At 38.5% G+C, this 23554-nt stretch overlaps 1 protein-coding gene across 1 annotated transcript in view; it reads right to left on the bottom strand.

The window, feature by feature from the left end:
• Window positions 1-3330, bottom strand: part of CDH7 (cadherin 7) — an 84315-nt gene extending 80985 nt beyond the window's left edge. The window contains exon 1 of the mRNA XM_018081989.3: window positions 3032-3330. The gene's annotated coding sequence lies outside the window, so the exon portion shown is untranslated. The remainder of the gene's footprint in view (window positions 1-3031) is intronic.
• Between the last annotated feature and the right edge of the window lie 20224 nt (window positions 3331-23554).

The following is a 23554-nucleotide window of genomic DNA, read 5'->3' as shown; positions in this document are numbered from 1 at the left end:
CATTTCAGCTGAGTAATTTCACATAATGCCTAGGGATGATTTTCTTGCAGAACCACTGAATTCCCAGAGGAGGCACTCCTGCATTACTGCTCAGAGTTAAACCTGGTTTGACAGGAAGAATCGAAGTAACCATCTATTTTATGTACCCTTCCTCAGCTAGAATTTAATGATTTTTATTGTCACAAGAAAACAATACCCAGTAGTAGCATGAAAAAATGTGTGTGATAAACTAAAGGAAACTGAATGCCTCAAGAAAGGCCTTCATTGAACAACTGCTGAACACATCAGATACTGAAGGCAATAGCCAAAAAACACACGCAGAAACTTACTAGCCAACCCATCACTAAAATTGACTCCCAAGCAGTATACTCATCTGTAAACCATTTGAAGTTTAAAATATTTTCTATTTCCATCACACATCGGAGTCAATTTATGAGCTGAATCCCTCTGAGAAAAGGCTTAGCCAGGTTTATAGCAAAGTAGGAACTTAAGTTGGACTAGAACAACGTAAGGTCTTGCATTAATAATGATCTCCTTCAGTCACTCTCTGATTGCTGAAGAAACACAGAAAAATGTGGACACAGCGTGTACACGTACGCAGTCATACATGAAAAGCATAGGTGAAAATCTACATGGATGCTATATCCATTCTTCACATCAGATAATTCACAGTTAATCTGCAGTTATATAAATGCTTTACAATTACCCTTTTATATGAAAAGATAAGAATTATTTGCTATTAAATCAATAGCAAATAATCAAGAGTGCTTTACTATCAAATCAATGAAAGTACACTTAAGAGAGTTGTGAGACTGTCATCTGACTCTTAGCACAATTCTAATGACCTACATCAGCTTTTAATTACAGTAAAGTCTCCCATTGTAAGGTTGAAATGCCCCTTGATTAAAACTGCAATCTTTATTGGCTTTTTGCAAGAAAACAGTCTGTATTACTAAAGTTTGTAATTTCATTCACATTAACTGACATGCACTTATAACATGCAATGGTAGATCAGATTATTACTTTTAACATTTTCCTAGTATTCCAGGTAGTTTTAAGTCTTTATTAAGTACTTAAACCCTATATATTGCACATACTTAATATTAAAAGTTGTCAGAGTCAGGTTTTAGCTCCTTTGCTTTTCTTGCCTTGCTGTGGATTTTATTGCAATTGTTTTTTAAATCTCACTTAGCCCTTCTTCACGATTCTAAAAAAAGTGTCTAGATGCCTAGGTAGATGCCCTGGTTGGTACAGACTGGAAAGCTATAAAACTGTGTACAGGGACTTTAAACAGGATGACACATTTGGTCCCTGGATAGTTCTTTGGGTTTGTTTTGTGGGTTTTTTGTTCTTTTTTTTTTTCTCCAAAGATGATAATACACACGTTGCCCTGAACTAGCTCTAATGAGGCACAATCATACAGTGTCTAAACATCCTCACTTCACTTCTGCATCTTTAAAACTTTTATGATATTGCTGAGAGAAAATCAACATGACTTTACAGCTGATCTTTATCTGTTGACCTGTTGTACCTTCAGAAGCTATATTCTAAGTAAAGTTAATTTAGTTATGCAACTTTCATGCTACTGCCCATCTGAACAGCTCTGCACCTGGTATTATGTAGACCTATCTTTTTCAGAAAGAAAGTACCCAGCTTCTACCAGTAACAATTCCCTGCAAACTTCAAATATAATAACACAGAAACTATTAGTATATGTAATAAGTATAGAAAAGTCAAGTCACACATCAATGCCAATGAGAGACTTTCAGAAACTGGCATGCTTAAGAGTTTGGCTCTTTTATGTATTTATTTATTTATTTGTCCTGGAAAAGCAATTTATTTTCTGCAAAGCTGCACAATCACCTATGTTTTAGCTGAAAAATGGCAAGGCAGTATGTCTTGTTAAAGAGACTATGAAGCATACTCTGCCCTTTCAAGTCTCTGACTTGAGAAGTTATCTATCAGAACACAAGATTTTTCCTTGCAGTGGGAAAAAAATTAAAGTATCAGCATTTCAGTTTCCAGAATCAGAGCACCTCACTAGTCTCCATCTCCCAGTCCTCCCTAAATCCTGGGGAAGACATCGTTTGCAGAATCCTGGCTTACCCGAACTACCTCATCTTTTGAAAGCATGAGTATAAAAGCTAAATCATATCTCAAAAAGTGGTTTGTTGGGTTTTTTTGCTCCATTAGCAAGCAGAAGTCTGAGGATCCAGATCACAAACCACTTGCTATCGGTGCACACAGCCTATTGTAGGAAAGCAGGACATCAGGACATGCCCGTGTGTGTGGAGATGTGGATACCGGGGGGGGGGGGGGCGCGGGGAGGGGGACGACGGGGCAGAGGGGGAAGGGTCAGTATCACCCAAGCACTGCAGAGCTAGCCTTACCGGCTGAATACTAATCAAAGAAATAGCTCCCATAATTTCAACGTTTGCAAACTCTAGAACATCCTTGACATAAAAGGACGAAAGCTCTGGGAAATAACTCAGGAAATTTCCTTGCCTCAGTAATCTTTTGCACTGTAACATCACTGCCGGACTTCAAGGCCAAGCAAGTCAGCCGCTTTGGCTTGGCAGAAAGGACTGAGACAGTCAGGACTTTGTGCTGCCTGTATTTTGCAGAAGTCCGTGGTCCTCCCTTCCCCCACCCCACTTCTCCTCTTGTCTGTGAGACTTCTTCAAAGAGTCAAGAGTGATGCTATTGTTCTCTAATTTCTCACAAGGTGCGCACACGCCTATGGTCCCAGCGCTCTCACTTTCCACGGTCTCCCCGCCACCTCTGGTGCCGGTGGTCCCGCAGCCGGTCCCCGCCGCGCTGCCCGGGCCGCCACCAGCCCGGGAAATGCCAAACTTACCCGCGCCGCGCCGGCCCCGCCGAGCCGCGGCCCCGCTCCGGGCAGGAGCCGCTCCGGGTGAGCGGTGTGCGGACGAAGAGCGCACAGCCCTTTTCCGCAACTGCTCCGACCGCCCTCTGCCTACACGGGAGGGGAAGGAAGGCAGGGAAAGGCACAGGTGCAGCCGGCACTTACCTGCTCCCTCTCTCCCTCGGCTTCCCGGCGCAGTGAGTATTTTAATCCCAAGGGCCACCGGTTCCTCCGCGGCGAAGTGCCGGCGGGATGCTCCCGGGCGGAAGGGGTCGGGCTGCGGGCGGCGGGGCGCCCGCCTGGCATGAGTCTGCGCGCCCGCCCGCTCACTCGCCCGCGCCCGCGGAGAAGGGAAGCGCTGCCGCCCTCCGGTCCTCCTCCTCCTACCACCACGCGCACGGCGACGGCGCGGCCAGCGGCTGGGCACACGCAGGAGAAGTGGGTGTCTGTGCCAAGCCCACCTCGACTGTCTGCGGATCGTGGCTGGGAGGAGGAGAAGAGGAGGAAGAAGGAGCGGTGAGAGGAAAGGCAGAGGAGGTGGATGCTGCTCAGGGCAGGGGATATCACCGCTCGGCGGCCCGAGCCGGCTGCCAGCTCCGTTCGAGGGCGCCCGGAGATGGCACAGGGACTCTTTGTACCTCCCGAAGACCCACGGTGGCTATTGAAGAGGATCCAGGAGCAAGCACCTGCCCGGCTCCAATTCCCCCCCCCACCCCCCGCCTCTCCTCCTCCTCCTCCTCCTTGACAGGATATACAGATGGAGTCCTTTGGATAAAAATCAGGAGCCGGGCTAGGGGGTGGGGCGGGAACCAATCTCTCTCCCGATTTGCATTTGAAACGCGGAGCTGAAGGGAGAGACTTTTAAGATTTTTTTTATTATTATTATTTCTCCCCCCGCAACCCACCACGCAATTTGTCCTAGAAGCTGCAATCGACTGAGCTCCCGAGGCGTGAAGACAAAAGTCGCCAAACTAATCCGAACTTGCGGAGTGCCTGCTTTACAGCTTTGCCCTTTCAGCCTCCACAGCCTGACACTTGCGAACCCCACACTCCCTGGCCCGGCCCGTCCGCCTGGAATGGCGGGGGGCAGCCGCGGGCACCAGGCCGGACCGGGGTCCCCTCTCCTGGTCTCTTGGCCGCGGGGTGGCTCTCCCGGCGCAAGGGCACGGACCCACCACCGACCTGCTCGGGGGACCTAAAACCTCGCACCCCTGCTGCCCTCTGTCTCCCTAGTGCTGCTGTCACGCCTACCAGGCCACTGTTTAAACCGCGGGGTGGGGGGGAGCTGGTGGGGAGCTAGGAGAGGAAGGTTAAAAAAAAAAAAAAAAAAAAAGGATAACTAAACCAGGTGCTTTCATAGAATAAAGGATGGAGAGAGGGGAGTCTGCGCGCCGGCAGCAGGAGAAGGCGCAGTGTCACGCTGGGGCTGGTGGCCGGCAGCAGCCACGCACAGCCCCGCAACTCCGGCGCTGCCGGGGATGCCGCTCTGGGAGATGAGTACCTGCTTTGTTTGGACGTGGTCCGGCTGGGAAAGCGGCAGCACAAACTTTCTGCCTCATTTCAGCAGTGCTGAAGCCGTTTGGGTCTGCAGAACGAAACAGATCTACAACTGAAACGCGATCATCCAGGAGTCAGGACGCGTCCTGGGGAAAAAAAAAAAAAAAAAGAAAGACAGAGGTTCCAAATGTCGGCGGAGCTGCTGAACTGACATTTTTCACGGACAAAAATATTTTTAACACATACTGTTTTTAGAACAATGGATCGTACCAAGGACAGCTGTAAGAGATGAACCTTGGCCAATGTCTTTTGATTTATATTTATCAGAAAGGCATTCTCAACATGCTGTGAACAAACTAATAACGTGCATATATAATTAATTTTCATTCCTATTATACACTATACTACGAAGTGTGTTGTCAACACTAATAAAGTAATGTTAGGATAAAGACATTTCATTAAAAAAAAAAACCAAAACAATTGGTTTGGATCAAAAAGGATTTTTAAAAAATAATTTTAATTTATGAATGCATTTGAATACACAAATGCAGCATGCATAACTATTTTAATAAAGTAATATGTAACTGCTCTATGTTACTTGTCTTTCAGCTTCACTTTCAGACGTGATTTTCAATGTCACCCTTCTAATCAGAGGGAGGCAATCCCAACATCATGGCATTTGTGAACTGAAGAAGTGGTTTAAAGAGAGCAACTAGAAGCAATCTTCATTCTCCAAGTTATGGAGCATCTGAGTGCATGGGTACAACTTAATAAGATGTATTCAGGCAAGAAAATCTTGAAACATGATTGCACACAGTTGCTTAAGATTGTAATTAAGGATTCGCCTTTCCTTTGTTTTCCTTTCTCCAATCTCTAATTCATCTTTTACAAGTTAATCAAAAGAAGACTCTGCACTGATCCTTAGAGGACAAGGTTCAAGGACAGATTATCTTTTTTCCTCATCATGAAATATCACAAACACCTCTGCTTTGTCTTCTTTCAAATTCTCTTGGAGGTGTAACCAGTACTTGGACAACTTACCTTTTTCTATTTAATTCAGTAGCAATTATTTCAATGGTGAAAACAGAAGAGTTAAAAACAGAAGAAAAGATCTTTTTTGGGGAATAGGGTGATGTAAAAAAAGTATCTACAAGGGGTCATGACCTTCATAAACTTTACCTAACATCTTCAAACTTTATTTTTTTTTCTCTTCAGGTTCAAAATAGGGAATAAATAGTTTTGTGATCATTTAAAATCTTTATAAAGGAAGGACTCTTTCTTATTAATTTTGATTCTGATCCAGATATTAATGGAGAACTGGAGGAGTCAATTATCACCCAATTAAAAAGCTTGTAGACCTTCACACAGTATTTCATGATGTTCTTCCTAACTGAACAGACCTCTCTCAAGGATGCGCTTTATGTTCCAAAAATCTAGTCTCAAGCAAAACCTTTTATTAAACTGTATGTCAATGAAAACATTTGAACTTATTTTTACTATGGTGAAAATAGGATAGATATTTTTGTCTTTTTTTTTTTTTTCTAAATGCTTATGTTGTCATATCAAAAGAAAATTTATTAAACCCTTTGACTTTCGTGGGAGCAAAACAGTGACTCCAAGCAAAATGTGTGACTAAGCAGACCAATTTAATTTCATTGCACAGGCAGAATGAAATATAAAGAAGCAATTATTCTTAGTCACTTATGGCAATCTACCATTTTTAGTAACATAAGCAAATGTATATTTTTTTAATACAATTTGTTCTTGACTATCTCGATTGTGGGGTTTTGCCAATGAATTAATCCATTCCAGTGCATTGACTGGATCATTTTGGCAGTAATCCATGCCTACAGTGATGTTGTATTTCTTTCTAATATGTTTTGTAGTGCATTTACTCGTCTTGAGAGGTACAGGTGTACTCTTTCCGGAGGAAAGTCTATGTGTTGTACAAACAAACCTCAGGCCATGCTAGGCTTTCTCTTAGCTAGGCTCTGTAAGGACTGACTGCAGGCATCAAAGGGTGCATTGGTACCCTTTCCCATTTTTTGACTTCTGAAAGCATCAAGGATGCCTCTTCACAGTACAAGTTATGTTGCTGTTCTGTATAGCTGATCCATAGACAGATTTAGGACCATACATTCTCTCTCAAAACATACTCTCAAATGCTTCTTAGACAGTGAGAGCTTTGGTAGCCACTGCTTATGGAGGATTTTGACCTGAAGCAGAAAACAAAAAAGTTTCATGCTTGTTTTCAGTCCACCGAGCCTCTGACTGTCTCTCGACATTACCATTTCTATCTATACATTCATTAAATACATTCTGTAAAAGAACAATATCTGGTAACTGCTACCTGGGTCCTGGTAACTCACTGTGTGGGAAGAAACAACTTCCATTATGCACTCAGAAAAAGCTTGCACAGTTCCTTCCATATGAAAATGTATTACTCTCAGAGGCAAAATGCTAACTTTTCCTTAATTTTCTTAAAAAGCTATATGTGTGTTAGTCTTTCATGAGGCAAATAGGAGAGCTTACATTTTAGGATTTTTTTTTTAAAGAAAACACCTCTTAACACCATTAGCACATGGTTTCCCAGTACAAGTACTAATGCTTCTATAAGTTATTCTAATGTAAGGTCTTCAACCATCCAGATATATTATTTACAGGTGGCTACAATTCTGATTCCAATCGGGAACTGAGCATTGTTTTTCTTTAATCTTTTTTTTCTCATTTCTACAAATAGCAGAAGACAAAACAAAAGGCCTGTTGAAATTGAGGACACTCACTGCCTTTAACAAGATACTCAACACAGGAATGTCTCTGCCTTCTGTGTCCTTACGGTCATGGCTTGATTCCCTGTTTAAACTGATTTTTGAGACAATTACATTGTTGTCTATATTCCAGGAGTTTTTTCTGCCCCACGTGGAAACACAGTAATATGGGGACCTGCCTAATAGTAACAAGATCAACAACCTGTTCTTTAGAATATATTTTACAGAATATTCTCTGAAGGTATGGCAGCCAAAAAGACATAACAATATGAACTAAAGTATAGTAAATAATAGTGGTGATTCAATTGTGGTATTTGAGGTCTCTTTGTATATTCACAACCTCCTATTCTGCTTAGGAAGTGTTACCTTATCAATTCAACATTGCCATCATGGCTCCATCTGTTCCTCTTTGGTTCCTCTGTATGTTCCCTTGAGTTTCCACAATCTTTTGATGACATATTTGGTCCACATATACTGGCAAATCTGAGTAACTGATATATTTTTAAGAATGGTATTTTTCAAAAGTAAATCTAGTTAATCTAGGGCAAAGTAACTGTAAAAGTCATAAGAACTTACTGTTGCCTAAGATAATAAATATGAATACAGTTAAAAATAGGAGTTTACGTTGTGAGGAAGAACAGAGAAAAGCAACAGAGGGAGTTGTAGGAAAGGAACCTGTAGAGTTAAGAAACTGTAAATAGAAAATAGGCTTGTTTAATCACAAGGAAGCTGCAAAATTAAAAGAAAAATATTTTACCACCGAGTGTAATTTATTAGTCACACAGCAGTAAGAACAGCACAAGAACAACTGCATGGAAAGAATTTTGAAAATATCAAAAGACGATAATGGCAAATGGCAGGTAGGCTGTCAGAAGACTGAGAAGAGAAATGGAGAATTTCATTAAGGCCACACAGGAATGGGCTATTTGTACAAGCAAGGATAGATAGCTTAAAAAAAGCTCTAAGACCAGAATGGAGACTGTGTGGCCAGGCTCCAGATGCTATTCATCATATCATAAGTGGATGTACCAAGCTGGCCAGCAGTGAGATAGGATATAGCATGACAAAGCTAGCAGTATGGTGCAGTGAGTGCCCTGCAAGAAGTATGGATTACCAATAGGGGAATAAAAAAAAAAAATCAGCAGCAGCCAAAGAAAGGTGCTGAGAATAAAAGGCTAGGAATAAGAGAGATGATTAAAAGGTAAGCAGAATGATTAAAACCCTTTTTTTTTCTGTTTCATTCAAGAATGTTGTTCAAACAAAAATGATTGAAAAGGCAGAGCTGGGTCAGGAGCAGAAGAAAATCCAGTTTCTGAGAAGTGCAAGCAAAGTGCCTGTAGATCCTTGTACCTGCACTAACATTGCAATGGTACTAAGTTAAACAGTAGCTCTGTATCACACCTCACATAGCTACATTTTTGAGCATCTCTTGATGAACGCAATCATTCAAATTGTAAAAAAAACCCCTTGGGTCTCAGATTGATGCTTCATGCCAACAAGATCCTGCTGGTGGAGAAGAAGCATCTTATAATCAGCACTCACTCTCTTTTTTGATGTATGCTGAAAAAATAGATTAGATACATTTCTGCCAGATATTCAGCTAAATTCGGCAGGGCATTCACACTGTGGCACAACTAAGGTCATTTTTTTCAGAGGAATTACAATACAGAACAAAACCATTTCTCTCATCCTATGAAAAGCTATACATAGGAAGTCCAGTTGACTTCAGGGAGTTTTACATGCTTCAGGGGCACTGCTACTGTGTAGCAGTCATCTAGAAATCTGCAGCTAAGTTACTTATGAAAAATACTAATATATATGCAATTAAACCAGGAACTGCCCATACATATCAGGATGTATCTCAAGTCAGACTCTATATACTACACCAAGTATACAAAATTAATGTGAATAACTAACTCCTCCACTGACCTCTAAACCCAAACCAGATTTCAGTGCTCCAGTGTGCTTTGTCAATACAAGCTTGAACACTTGCACAAACAAAATCAGAGATTACAGCTGTAATTTTAGAAGTCTTTTCTGAATAAATGGCCCAAATTATGTGTACTTCTGCATCATGACTGCTATTCAAGATGTTCATAAGCTCCCCTGTGTGAAAACATTAGCTAAGTAAGCAATATTTTTTATTATTTTGTATGTTTTTCCCTTGACCACAGCAATAATTGGACAGGTGGTCTCTCTCTTTCAAAAAAAACCCTCCTAAAACTAAAGATAAAAACAAGACAATAAATCCCCAACAAGTCCAAAGCACTACAGGTTTTCAAAATAGGAAATCTGAGTATTATAAGCACAAGAAGCAGTACAAGCAAGGAGCATGCTGCTGACCCTTCTTTTTCCCCTTCAGGCAATCAAATTTTCATGTCTGAATGTTATCCTAAATGCTAAACTCCTATACGTGAATGTTTATGGAGAAAGAATTCTACACTGGCATGTAAGCAGTTGTATAGGAAGCAGATGGAAATGTCTTCTAAGCGAGCTAGACAGAAAAATGTCACTGTCTTCATCATCTTGAACTGCCCACTCTCAAAATTACTTGGTGTGAGTGCCGACAGAGACAAAATTTGATATGTCAATTTTCCACCCAGTTAATGTATCCATCAAATTTTTTATTCTTTAGGAATGACAACCCAGGCATTACTTTTATACTTAAAATGTTAAAAACATTATATATCCCTTGATCCTGTTCAGCTTCTACCTTTTCTTGGAATATATTCTGTATTCATTAAAATCAGTAGGAAAACATTGTTCGAGTCAATAAGAGATAAATAAGTTTTATGAAATATCTAGTCATTGTCAGTTTGAAAACCAGCTCAGGGTAGGGAGAACAGCAATTTGTCCCACTTCTACAGAAGGTGATGGAAATCTTTGCCCATTGCTACGAAGATGCAGATCCCAAGATGTTACACCAATGGTTGTGTTGCAAGAATAAAGAAAGAGCTGGATCAATCCTTATTTCCTCCTACTTCTACGCATGTCTGTCTATATAAGGGAAAAAAATGGCTGAGGGCAGGTGAAAAAAAAATAGCATTTCTCTTGAACTTGCTCCCTCCCACACTTAACAGGGTTAATGGTATAATGCCCTAGCATCAGAAGTTAAAGCCTTTCAATCCCCTTCACTGTCAGCATATGTCCTCCATTTTGGCCTTTGGAGACATCAGGCACTGGTCATTAGGATGCTGTGTCTAATCATTCAGTAACATTGACCTTAGTATTACCAGTTGTGCAAGCCTTGGTTTTTCAGCAGAAGTACTACTTTTGTTTTCTCTGAGTCACTGAGGTTTGTCATACATATTTCTGTTGTAAACTTTCTGATACAAGGGGTTTTTTAGGTCAGTCATGGGACATAGAGCACAAGCACCCTGATCTCAGTGTGAGGTGCTACTGTGCAGATAAATATTAATAATGTGCTACACACATGAGTCAGCTAGTTTAAGACAACCCATGTCATGAAGCTTATGTTCTTCCATATGTGTTCATCTTGCTTTGAACTTAATGACCATGGCCTGGCCAAAACAAAACTCAGTAAAACTGGAGGCTCCACAAGATTTCTCCTTGAGGATTCTGGAAGTATCTTCTGTCTACAAATGTGTACTTATATAAAGCTCTATTGCTAATATATGTAATTGAATATCTCTACTAGTCTTCCTTTAAGTAGTTTTTATTTAATTTACTGTGATTATCCTCAAAATAGGGAAGGGCTGTTAAGAATGACTTCACATATGGGATGCAATATACATCCTCTGTCTCAAGGCCAATAGGTGCCTTTTGAGCAGCAGATGCCTGCAGGAGGATAATATACCCACCAGTTACTCAGCTGCTTCATCTGTCATTTTTATGAAGACATGTCATGGTTGGACAGAGCAAAATTGCCTGTGAAAAGCTATGTGAAGCAAAAAGGGAGAGAGAAACAGGTAACTGCCTCTTCCTAAGTGCTGGGTGAAATTAATGTTTATGGTGTAGGGGGGAGAGCACACAGGAAAACAAACATAAGAAATAACTTTATAAAATATATCTTCATACAATATCGGTCATCTCAATAGTGCCAAGATGCTGCAGTTGCTCCACTGCTATTACTAGTTGCTTTAAAAGATAAATTAATGTGAAAATTAGAAAGTGAGAGATGTGAAACAATCTTAAGCATAAATTCCTTTACACTTCTTATTAACTGTGGTTAAGATTTTGGTTGTCGAACACCCTTTAGTTCAGAGAATAAAAGCAAAGAAGTGAAAATTTATCTGTTCTTCAGTGTTGTAAGCTCACTGAGCTCTGTAACTTGCTGAAGATTTGTTTTCTGACACTTTCACCAGAAAAGGAGGGAGTGGGGGAGGGGATGGAGAAGTGTTTCTCCGAAAGCATTCTGACCCACAAAAAGACCCAACTGTGTGTGTTGGGAAACATGTCCAAATGCTTCTCTATTTAAGGCTTTTTTCTCTTTCAGTAAAGTGTCAGTAGCTCTTTGAATAGCTATTGGCCTTGGCCAAGACCCTAGTGAAAGGCAACAGATGTTGCTAAGATTGTACCCAGGCTATCCTCTATCCTGTTTCATTTCTGAAAGGGAAAAAGAGAGAAAGGGAGAAGAAAACTTGCTTTAAATCACTGGACCATTTTGTACTTCAGCAAATCTGTTTGCACATGCTTGACTGGCCTCACAGAAAAGGCTGAGCCTTTTGCATTCAGCCTGAGGTCAGTCCTAATGCTCTGTTCAGTGGTCCACACTCCTTTCACATGGAGCAGCTGCCTCTGATTGCTAGAACAAATTGAGGTGATTCAGGCCACCAGCAGGGCCACGGTGCAAGTGCTTTTCACCAGAAAGGGAGGGAAAGCCTTAGAACAGGACCAACTGGGGCTACCTACAATAAACCGTAGGATTAGATTTGATACACTCAATATTAAGACATGCTCTTGCTGAAAAGTGGGCCATAGTGACATAAACTACAAGACACTTTGACTGAAAGAAGGAAGGAGAAAATGGTGTTCAAACATTTATTAAGTTACACCTAATTATTTAATTGGGGGACATTTAAAATAGTAGCACTAGCAGTTCAGGCTCAGGAACATCTTACTGTTTAACCCTTGGCAGAATATTCTTGAAGTAAGTGGGATTCAAGATAAGTTGTGTCACCATCCCCTTCACAGTATTGTTTGAAACATTGAAGGCAAGTTCTCTAAACTATTTCTATGAGCAATTTAGAGAGGAATAATCAACAGCACCATTTCCAACCATATTATCAACCTGTTTCAGTGACTGGAAGATGCTATATATCTGTTATCCAAAAAAAAAACTTAAAGAAAAAAAGGGAAAAAATAAAGGTTTGGTATTTACGTCTTTATAAATTCTTTCTAATCTACAAAATGAGATAAAAGCACACAGCAAGCATTAGCAGGGAAAGATGAAGGTATAACCCTCCCCCTTTCCCTGGTGCAGCCAAGCTCATGCATTACTTGCTTCAGTCCCAGATATCAAATTGCAATATTTTCTGCTGTATGAAGGATCAGACCAACAGCTCTCTGAATCTGAGGCCAAGCAAAACAATACAGTACTGCATTAAGCCACGATACCAAAGCACTTACCACTTCAAAAGGAAACACACTTTGATGCCTCTGAAAGGAAAGTAAAATCTCTACAGATATATAGGTAATCTTACGAGACTGGTCAAAAAATGGATGTTAATGTTAATTCATAAAACTCTGGATTTAAGATCAGGGGAAATTAGAAATTACAGCATTTTCTCTGGCTCTGCATTTAGATGGAATGACTGAGTATAACACATGGCCTTTGAAGTACAGTTATCCGAGAGGTAGCTTAGTAAGCTGAAGAAGAAAGGTAAAAGATCTTACTATTTACTCAAGTAGCCAGTATAGAAACAGAATCTACGGGAAAATATATGCAAAAATCTGCCTGTTAACTCAGAAAAATTGAGATGTAGAAAAAAAAATGTCCAAATGGTATGCTAGGATCTGTGATACATGGCTTCACAAAAACAAAAATAAAATTAAAAATATCTTTTAACTCCTAGAATTGCAGACACAAAACTGAGGCACATCTCAATGTTCCTTTGTTAGCATTTCATCGTATTACTTGCTCCTGTTGTCACATAGGGGAAAAAAAAGGTCCATGTTCAAAGAAAAAATTTAAAAGAAGGCCAGGAACAGCTTGTATCTTCAATAGAAAATTTAGGTAGGCAAGGTGTGGGATCGTGTGTTTTGGTGTTACTGGCAACAAAGCCAGCTGAGACACTCCTCTTCTCCTTCCTTCTTATCCCCGGGGCTACTTGTCACTCTCCTGTGAGTTAGGGTGACATCACGTGTGAGAGTGTACATTGCAAAATTGATCAGTTCAATTATTGAAATTATATCAAGCAATAAAAAAAGAGAAGTTTTAAATTCATTTTATTTGACATGGGTTGCTTTCCTGAACAACTTCACAGGATGAGCCCATATGTAACTATGCAGAACAAAAAGTAGGACTGAGAGAGCGGAAGAAAGCAAATTAAAACTTTCAATTTCCTTCAGTAATTTTATACATACTTCTTTGGGAAGCCTAATGTTAAAGATATTTGAGCACATCTGCACTTATATTAGCTGGATTTTATCTAATTCTGCTAGTTGGACGCATGTTCTTGTTGCTCCTTTTCCAAGCCTCTGCCAAGTCATAGTTTCCTGAGATATAGATATTGAATGAGAAAAGGGAAGGAATTGAACCTTACCAAGTTCTTCAGTGGTAAATTCTGGAGATGGAAATGGAGCCTTCTGGGGTTAATCTGACAAAAAAGATCAGTCACTTCAGCATGCTTCTGCCTATACTTGCCAGAGTTATACAGCATGTAAGCAGGAATGTATGACTGACAGTGTCAAACACTGCCAAGGAGAACAGTAGAAGAGGTTTGGGCATTTGCCATTTGTCAGTCTGACATGATACAGGCTTTAATGAGCTAGGCACCAGGGTATGGACTGAATTCATGTTTGATAGAAGCAAGTGCTCTTTTGAAACTACGCAGTTTCTTCTTGTGCATAAAAAAATATAATAATAGTGAGTGTGCAACAGCTTGTGCCTGCTCTTTCTGTATAGCAAATCCTATTTTAAAAAATAATATCAGTTCCAACATATTCATTTCAAGGGTACAGGACTTAATATTCAGGTGTGTAAAATTTTTGGTGATATAAAAAAAGTCATATATATATGGCATATATCTTTATATATGCCTCAGCAGAATGTAACCTAAACTCAAATACTCAAGCCCTCAAAATTTAAGCAGATAGGCTACTAAAGAAAAGAAATTTAAAAGACCTCCTCATTAGAGTAAATTCATGGATGGTTATTGCTATGCCATGTTTTAATAAAGGTACTACCCATATCACATTGTTGTACTTCAGGCACTTTCAATAATGAATGGAACAGGCAAGAACTGTGCTGATCTAAGTCTGAGTTCCTGTATGTGTATGTCTCCTAATTGGTATCACTGACCAAAGGTCTACAAGAATCTCTGGTAAGTACAACATGAAAAGGAAAAAAAAACTACAAAGCTTATTGTTACAGAGATTTTTACATTGTTAAAGGGTTAGTAATACCTGGGATAGTTAACAAAATACATAATAGAAGCAGGCAATATAACTGATTTAGAATTTCAAGAGCCTTTTGAAAGATTTCTTCTTTTGAGGATATTAAGCAATGAGAGGGGATGATGCACAGTCATGTTATGGATTAAAAACTAATTAGGAGACAGAACACAGAGTAGGAATGTATTCCAGCTCACAACCCAGAAGTGAGTGATTGTCTTTACACAGCAGTGCCAAAGCAAGCCTTATTTGCACAAAACTACACTCATTGCTCTCCAGTATCCTTACAAATTAAAGGAAAAACAAATCAAAACACTATTTAAAAACTTCCTTCTTTCCTTTTTCACTAAAAATGGTATACAGTGATCTTCTGGTCCAAAGGATACCATGAGTTAGAGTTTTGTTCTTCACCATTTACCTGGCAGAAAGAAGTAATAGGGAAGTTTCAAGATTAGCAGTCTTTCTACCTGAAGCAGGCTGATGAAACTGTTGAGATCTGAAGTTGTGTCTTTCTCCACAGGGCCTCAGTTTTCACTGGCAGTAGTTTGCAAGCAGGATGATCACCTGCCTAATTTTGTGTTTACATGAAGTGCCTACATTTGGTACATGGGCAAGTCCAGGCAAATCAAGGACTGTCAAGAAGACTGACCAACAATTCAGAGATTTAGCCCACTATGGATCCATGGGAACCCTTGAGAGCAAATTATACTCATTTCATCCCTTTCTAGTCCTTTATGGGGCTCCCTTCAGTAATGGTTATTTGCTAACCAGAACCTCCGGCACCCATTAACATATGGCCATGCTGAAGGGATGAGTGATCCTCCTAACACCATGCAGGCTTCAGAAGATACCCCAGTGAAAACTCATCTCAGTGTAGTTCACAAGCCTCACTCTTTTTGGTCCTTGAGGCCACAAACTGCAGGTGGTCTCCTAATGAAGATAGGAACCTAAGGTAATGAAATTCTCCACAAAGTAAAAAGCCTTTTCCTGCACAGGAATCTGCTGTCCTTCTTCTTTTTGAAATTGAATAGAAACCAATAAGAGATACAGTGAATATAGACTGAAATGCCAACAAATTAGGAACATAATCAAGGGTTTAGTATCAACGTCAGGCATATTTTCACAGAGAAGGGACTTCACTCATTTCTACTTGTGCAGTATCATTTTAGTCTTTGGACAGTATCTTTAAGATCTATCAAAAATTATCCAAATGAAAGACAAACCAAAAGATTATGAAGGTTTTTTATCTTGATTTAGTTTTAAGCCCAAAACAAAGAAGTGATTTATGAGTGAGAGGATTAGCATATACAGAAAGGTACACTGCTATATAATCTCTGGATAGAGATAAAACATCAGAGAAGTAAAATCAGAACATGGATGCAAAATAGCTGACTGAAAATGAGATCATGGATAGTGGAGGTAACGATGGTTTTAGGTAATGAAAAGCAGCTGAGGGTTGGCATTTGCTTGCACACATCACTATTCTTTGAACACCTCTTGCATAATTGTTAGGATTAGGGCAGTCCCCTGGTTCACTTGATTGCTTCTGTGTACAACTGCCAAAAACTTTTCTTCATCTGCATCTACTTGGAGAACTTAACTTTTTTACGCACAATATGCAAAGTATTAGATTTTTGTACATACAGACATATTGAAGTACTTCATGATTCAGAGTTAAATCTCTCCTTGCAGCCAAAAAAATGTGAAAAGTGGTGACAGAGTGCTTGATATGGAGTGCCTAGGGAGAGGGCACAAGGACTCCAAAGCATCTCACACTGACCACTTTCTCAGACAGTGACTCTGCTCAGAATAGGCTTTGGATCTGAATCAATATCACAATTCCTGTGTAATAATAGCATAAGGCAATCACAGAACTAGTCGCAACTTTGTAGGAACATTCCTAAGTGTATATAGTGTGAACATAGTGTCGCATCTTTACCCTTCTAGAACAATTCAATGATGTGCTCTTTCACACAAGTTTTGCCCAAGAGGGAAGGCTGTATCTATTGCTGAACTGTTTAAAATTATGTATTGTGAAAGTAGAAAATAGCTAAAGGAGTTGGATACTCTTATGGTAAAAATGTCTCTTATGTGTAATGCCATGCTTCCTCAAAGCACTTTATAAGCATGAACTAATTAACACTTACTCAATAGAGTATACATTAACATTATTTTTCATTTGTAAATTACCCTTAACTATTTTACTTGAACAAACAAGACAAACCAATGCTAATAAGTCCTTATTTAATGTCTTCAGCTTCCTTTTTGTTGGAACTATATCGTCAACATCATGAAATAAAAGGATTTCACTGTTGTGAATTTAGATATACTTCTTACCTGGCAACAAAAATGGTCCTCTCACCAGTTCTGAAATCTGATACTCATGTTATTTTTTTGTTTTTTTTTTTTTCATTATCCTTCTTCTTTTTCATTTAATTTATTTTGAGGTTTGCCTATTCCTTATTTATATATGCATGTTTATTCATCTGTGTGTACATGTGCATATATATATTTATATTTATGTGAATAGTTCCTTCACTACTTATTCAGACAAAACTCTCAGCAAAGTCAAGAAGAATTTTACTAACCATACAGTGAACATGGTAAAGTATTCCATAAAGTAATATTCCTAAACTCCTCTAGGCTGCTTAGGCTTAAAGATGTGTCACTTGGTTGAGTATCAGAAAAAAACCAAGAACAAGCTCCTTCCCAGTCCAGAAGCTTTCATTAATATACTATTTTACATTTGGTATATTTTGACTTCCCTCCATACCTTATGCAGTACCTTATGGTACTTCTTTTGGTGTTATTCCTGTTTAAGGAAAAAAAAAAGGTGAGAAAAAAACCCAACACAACAAGCTGTAGGATAACTTGAAATTAAGCCATCCTGAGAGCACACACTTCTTAAAATACTTGAAATGCAATTTTGGACTACTTTTGCTATTTTCAGCTCAGAGCAAAACTCAGTTCTCAGTTTGACTAGACCTCAAGTACAGTTTTGATGTTTTTCTATTAAGAGACAGTTACAAAGGTGATATAATTACTTAACTGGCTTAGAAGCCTCCAATCCATTTCATGCTCTTACCTAGGACATACAAGCATGTTTCAATGTTGTTTTAAATTATATATTTATTGATAAATTCCACTTAAAAAGGCATCCCCTGGCCAAAACCTACAGTACAAGGTATATGAAATACGATGTTAATTAATTAGTATGTCAACTGCTCTGATGTAGGAAAATAAATGCAATAAAATTTGTCACTTTGTAGAATAGCTGAGGGTTAACTGACCTTATCATCAGACACAATGAGAACACTCAGAGTATAACTGCAGAAGAACTCTACTATAGATCCCCATCCAAACATATTTGGTCCTTAGCAGTCCAATTATTTGGTCCACTACCAGTCCTTATATTTTGGAAACAAAAAAAAGAGTAGAAAAAAACTGATGTGATCATAATGTAGCAGGAGAAATCTATCAAAGAGGAACAGGAATAAGTCATAGTTTAATCATGCTACAATCAGTTAAAAAGTAAAACGTAAACTATGAAAACTTGCATATCCAATTAAATACACTTAAAGCTTTGGGTTTCTTTTCCTGATATTCTGAATTTAACTTTGGTCTCCCAGGAAATATTTATTAACATCCTGAGATCTTACTATGTGGAGAGATTAAGAAGATTTACTTGTACGACGTGGAGGAGAGATAAAATATTTTGAGTTTTTTAACTTCAACTGTTATTTTCCATTAATAAAAAAATCCCCTTTAAAGCATATAAACTGTAGTTTTTGTAGTCGTTTTATGTTCAGTAAATAGAGCAATCTTAACACAGAAATGGACCCAAAGAACACACAAACTAAATTTACTCTTCAGAAATATCATGAATACACGGAATTACTTTGTCCCAAGTATGATCTGTAATTAGAGACTCTGGCAAAGGGCATTCTACTACTGTTTGCTACAAGCCCCTTCAAAAGAAAATATATTTTAAAAGACCATTTCTTCTCAAATGAAAAGAAGAAAGAGCCTGCAAAACTGATGTCTGGTGAGCTTACAGCTTTCTTAGAGTCATGAAAGAACTGAACTGGATACCAAATGCCCTCTATACTTTTGAAAATCGTAGTCATCTATCAGACACTGAGATCTATAAAAGGCAATTAAAGCAGTCATCTATTTTTCTGTAATGTGAAATGAAGAAACCTTGAATAAAAATGCATAGCAATACATTTGAGAGATAAAAGTATACTTAATGCAGTATAGAAATGGCCAACAGAAATCTGTATTTGTAAGAAGAAAAACATTGATTTAAAAAAAAATAAAAAATAATCTGAAGGAATGACTCTCTATTTGTTATGTATAAATGAAGCCCCTTAATATCTACTGTGAATTTTTAATTCCCTGGGAATAAAGTAATAATTGGTGTAAACTGGGAAGACACTACACCTCTCAGTCTCATTCATGGCTGGTTGGAATGAGCATTAGAGCGTTACACCTGAAATTGTGTGCAACAATCATGCTTCCTAAAACTAATTTTAACTATATGGAACACTGGGCTGATTTGTTAAACCTGAGTGTAACTCTGTCACTAGCAAAGCAGTCCATACTCAGATGAACTCGTTGACAGTAAGAATGTCAATACTGTAAGATTTGCAGCTTTATGAAGATGTATATGGTACTTCATTTATTAAAATAAAAATACCTTGATCATACTAGCTTTAGTTCTTAAAGTAGTTTCTTTGTATCTGAGTGATACACTGTGAACATTACTATCACAGTATGGAATGTACATATGCACTGAAAATAAGGAGTCCAAGAATATGACAAATTCAGTTGCTTGCTTAGTTCATCACCAGTAGTTCTGAGATGTAATCAGAAACAAAAATGTAAATTCACTTTTCAAGTCAATTCAATTTACAAGTCCATTCACTTAGTTTGGAGGAAAAAATGTATTAGACTGATCTGCTGGGACATTGCAAGTTAAATCAATAAATCTACACTTTGGAATTACTGTAGATGCTGAATCAACACAAGGCCTGTGAAGATGAGTGTTAAAGGGTTAAATTGCAATGCATTATATATATCTAAATGCATTCACTAGTCTGCACATATAGCTTCTCAAATGAGTAAGTGGTATGTAATTTGTATATTGAACCAACTCTGCAAATAAAGCAAGTCCTCTGAAGTCATACTATTTTTAGTTGTAGAACATCTAAACTTAGACATTGAACATTTTTATATTTTGGTACATTAGCCTCTCTTTCTTGTCTAGAGAGACCCTCTGCTTCACTCTAGGTACTCGTCTTTATAACTGATGAACAAGCTCTCAAAACATAAAATGTTCTGCTGGGCAGAGATCCCAAGTAAAGAATCGCAGCAACTGAAGGATTCAATGACTGATTGAACTGTGTTTCAAGTCATCCATGGGGTCAGTTGTCTGTGGCACAGTAGCAAAAATTGATACGGATAAATCAGGTCTCATTTGCTTGAGCCTGAGAATCAGGATTGCGGCTCCATAAATTTATTGAATATCCTCTTTAAAAAGAATTGCATAAGCTGCATTTAACCTGGCCTTGGTTTTCTTTGGAGATTGCTCAATAACTGATTTGCCCTCTACTCTTGTTTTGACCTCTATTTTTTGTTGATTTGGGAGCATTCTGCTGACAAATTTGCACCAACACTTTTTTGCAGCAGCTTGCACTGTAGCTGAATTCAGTGGAGAGACTGCACAAGGTATAGGGCTGATATTCTTGCTCTGTTAAAGTGCATGTAAACTGCTTTGAAATAGATTTAATATTCTTGCCACAACTTTTTGAATGCCTTAACCAGGACCACCCTTGTTTATGGGAAATATCAATAGCAACAAAAAAACTTGCAAAAAAACCTAAAAGAAAGTGGCAACAAAATCTTCCCAAGAAACGTTATCTTAGGCAGAATGTTGCTTACCTTAGTTTCTACTATACCATCAAAACAGGTTCCCCCAGCCCAAGAGACTTACATCAATCAGTACAATTCAGGGAAAGCCTAACTGTTTTTCAATAGTTATTTTTGAAGTTCATTATGTTCTTCTAGCATGTGATGCCTTTAGATCAATTTGGGTACCCTCTAAATCTCATTTTTTAAAAAGTTTTACCAAAGAAAAGTAGTAGGAAATTTATAAAGAAGCCCGAGCAACATCCTCCACATCATCAAAATCAAATCAGTTTTACTGGGTGGGTCTAGCAGTGAGATATTGATGTAGATTTGTTTGTTCCAGAGAAAGCATTTCAAACTATAAATGACATTCATCAAATGTTTGTATATTAGCAAGTTTGTTTAAAATCAAGAGTGCACCTGAGGGTTTGTCTTCTCTGGGCTGTGAAACATGTTGTTACATTTCTCCCTTAAAAATATTTTCCATTGTCAATGTGATTGACCCTAGAAAACTTTATATGGTGATTCTCTAAGTCATATCAATAGCAAAAGGCCCTTTTTCCACAAGTGTAGTTTTTGAGACACAGTACTGGTGGCTACAGGCTTGTCAGAGGGGACCCTCTTTAGTAGTGATCTTTAGTCATTTAAAAAGGTATTTGAAATTAGTACCTGTTAAAAACCCAACAAGTCATGCTCAATATTAATTATGAATATTAGCATGATTTCATTCAGTAATTGCTCCCGCTAGAAATTTCTATAATTCAATTAGTTGTACTTTAAGCACACAACCTCAACAGAAATTACTTGCTTGTCTTATGTAGGACCATGTGAACTATTTTGCTGCAGAAAATTGCTTTTCACAAGCTTGCTTTGAGCTGCAGAATCATTTATAGACTTCAGAAAATAAAAAGACACTTTCCACTTGTGTGAAACTTTCTACCTGAGGCTCGAAAAGTGCTTCCCGACATTTTTATTTCACAGTCTTTGCAATATAGAATAACACCGCTGTGACCTTACAGATAGGGAAAATTAAGAAAAAAAAACCCCTCAGTTAACTTATATGATAATAGAAGTCCTTAGCAGAAATATCCGCTGGACAAGGGAGTAGATTATTAATATTGATATAAGCTAGGTGACCATGCAAGTAGATTTCCATGTAGTTATTAACAAAACTTGCAGGTTTTTTACATTTGTCAGGAAAATTTAGACATATCTTCTAGCATACAAAAAATACTTGTCGGATACTTCCTGGACCCAGTGTTACAGCTAATGTTGCACAACATTTCTCTCTTAGTCTTCCAAGACAGAAACACAGTAGCCAGGGCAGGGTCCCAGGAGGGCCAGTGGACACCTACTGGGAGTTCAACCCACTCACTTTATATCCAGGAAGTGGCTAGCTAGTGTATTAATCGCTTAGTTGCCGTACTTGTCAAACAGCAGCAGCTTTGTTGTTTGGAGCATGTTGTGGTCAAGTCTTCCTGGACTTCAGTAAGAAATCAGAGGGAGAAAAGACATCTTATGCTGCATTTTCACTCAGTGTTTACATAGCCTTCACAGGATTGCGTGATGAGGCGAAGAGGAAGTCAGAGCAGGCTAACACATGTGCCATAATCCAGATAACTTATCTAGTTGCGTGGGTTTAAGTGTAAGTTTGGACATTATTTTGAAACGCGTGTCCTAGATCAATGGATTAACAGATTGTGAAATTTTTATTTTTCTTTATTTTGCCTCAAGAAAGAAAAATATTGCAGTGAAAGCATGCCAAAGGAGGGAACTTTAGGCTACCATGAGATTTCAAACATGTTGGTGTCTATTCAGGAAAATTCCTGTGAAGTCATAAGCAGTATCCTGCTTTCATATAGTCTAATTGAATCCAATAAGATTCTTGAATTTCTCTGGTAGCACTCAAAACAAAAGAAAGTTGAAAATATTTGACAGTGTTCTGTAAGACAAATATATTACAATGTGTTTTTCCTACTACAGAAAGGATTAATTCACATGCAATACACCAGCAAGCTATATTTTACATTCCCACTCAGAAATATACACATGTACTCACTCTCACAAGAGTATACAGTAGCTGCAGTCAGATTTATGTCTCTGTGGAGCAATTTGAAAGAGTGTGATCCAGAAACTAAGCTGAACATTAAGCCTGGAGGAGCTGTTAAGCAACAAGGCTTTGCTGATTAAAACATGAACTTTATTTTAGTTTATTTAATTCATTTTGCATTCAGCTGTTTTATGTTAATTAACTCTTATGCAATTTTTATTAAATTTACTTTAGGCCCTAAATGAATATATCAAGTTGCTATTGACAATTGTATCGACTATGGAAGCCACATTGATTGTATTACCACATTTAATTCACAACACAACTATGAAAATGAAGAGCTTCTCAGTAGTCAAAGATAGAAAGTCAGGAGGTATAAATTTAAATGGAAATCTGCAGTGCGTCCACTGTGTAGTCTGGAAGATTGCAACTACTTTAGACAGGGAAAATGGCTGACTTTTGGAAGAGTAGCAAATAACAACCTTTCAATGCTTGGAAGAAGATACCTTGGAAGACCTAGTTAAAGTGTCCTCGAGCCAATAGTAGGCCCAAAAAATGATTTTGAAAGACTCCATTTTGTAGTGCCGTGGTGGATCAGGAGAGTTACCTGGAGGAAAATCCAAAACTTGTATTTCAATCTTTGCATTTGTATGTGGTCATGGTTACCTACATGTTTGAAGTGCTTCAAATTTTATTTGAAGCCTTATGAAACAGGTTCAGTTCTGGTATAAGCAGATACAGTTTGACTGGCAGTTGTACTACAACACCGGATAATCTTTTAAGTAATAAGTACTATCAGTAATGACATTATTAAAAAGCATTACTATCTTGGCTCTGCAGTACAAGGTAGAGTGGAAAGATGATCATGATGTTACAGGACAGAAGTTA

This window comes from Manacus vitellinus, unplaced genomic scaffold, assembly GCF_001715985.3.
Source record: "Manacus vitellinus isolate BGI_N305 unplaced genomic scaffold, ASM171598v3 scaffold_1_pilon, whole genome shotgun sequence".
NCBI lineage: Eukaryota > Metazoa > Chordata > Aves > Passeriformes > Pipridae > Manacus > Manacus vitellinus.
Note: the sequence above shows the minus strand (reverse complement) of the source record. Positions and strands in the feature narration are given on the sequence as shown.